The sequence below is a fragment of the Antrostomus carolinensis genome, unplaced genomic scaffold, assembly GCF_000700745.2.
Source record: "Antrostomus carolinensis isolate BGI_N321 unplaced genomic scaffold, ASM70074v2 scaffold13186, whole genome shotgun sequence".
Taxonomy (NCBI): Eukaryota; Metazoa; Chordata; class Aves; order Caprimulgiformes; family Caprimulgidae; genus Antrostomus; species Antrostomus carolinensis.
Window position 1 is genome coordinate 3088 of NW_010319850.1, and position 716 is coordinate 3803.

The following is a 716-nucleotide window of genomic DNA, read 5'->3' on the forward strand; positions in this document are numbered from 1 at the left end:
CCCCCCCCCCAGCAACTTCCAGCCTCGGGTCTGGGAACATCCCGCTTTGCAGCTAGAGAGAGGGAGGAATAGGCTTGTGGTGCTTTGAACTCATGAACTTACACGTCTCAGTCTAGCAGGACATCAGGCTGATCCACTTGGGTTCAGCAAAGGAGAAGAAAGACATAGTACATGACTGCCTCCATGCACTGCAGGGACACAGGCACCTTAGAGCCTTCCTCCTCCCTGCCATCAACCCTCACCGTGACAGGAGCGAGAGCCGAGGCTCAGGTCAAGCAGCTGCACACAGCTCTGGAGCACCTGAGAGGGCAGGGCCAACGCCAGCGTCCTCACAGCCCGCTCCACTCGTGGGCTGAGGAGAGCACAGGCACAGGCATCGTCAGGGAGGATGGGGAGGCAGCAGAGAGGAGAAGACTAGAGCCAAACTCAGGGAGACCCTTGGCACACTGGGCACTCCAAGACAGAGGGGTTTGTTAGCTCAATGTGCTGGAAATGCAGGTGGATGAAGGAAGAGGAGGAGGGGGAATGCCGGCCCCACAGGAGAAGGGACCCTGAGCCTGTTCTCTGGGAACCAGCAAACTTGGGGGGTTTCACTAGAGGACACGTAACAGGCAGGCAGCGCTTTCAGGGATGAACCAAATCACAGCAGCTCCTCCAGCTCCTGCCAAGGAATGTGCAAATCAACACACAGAGACAGCGAGACAACCTGCGTCCTG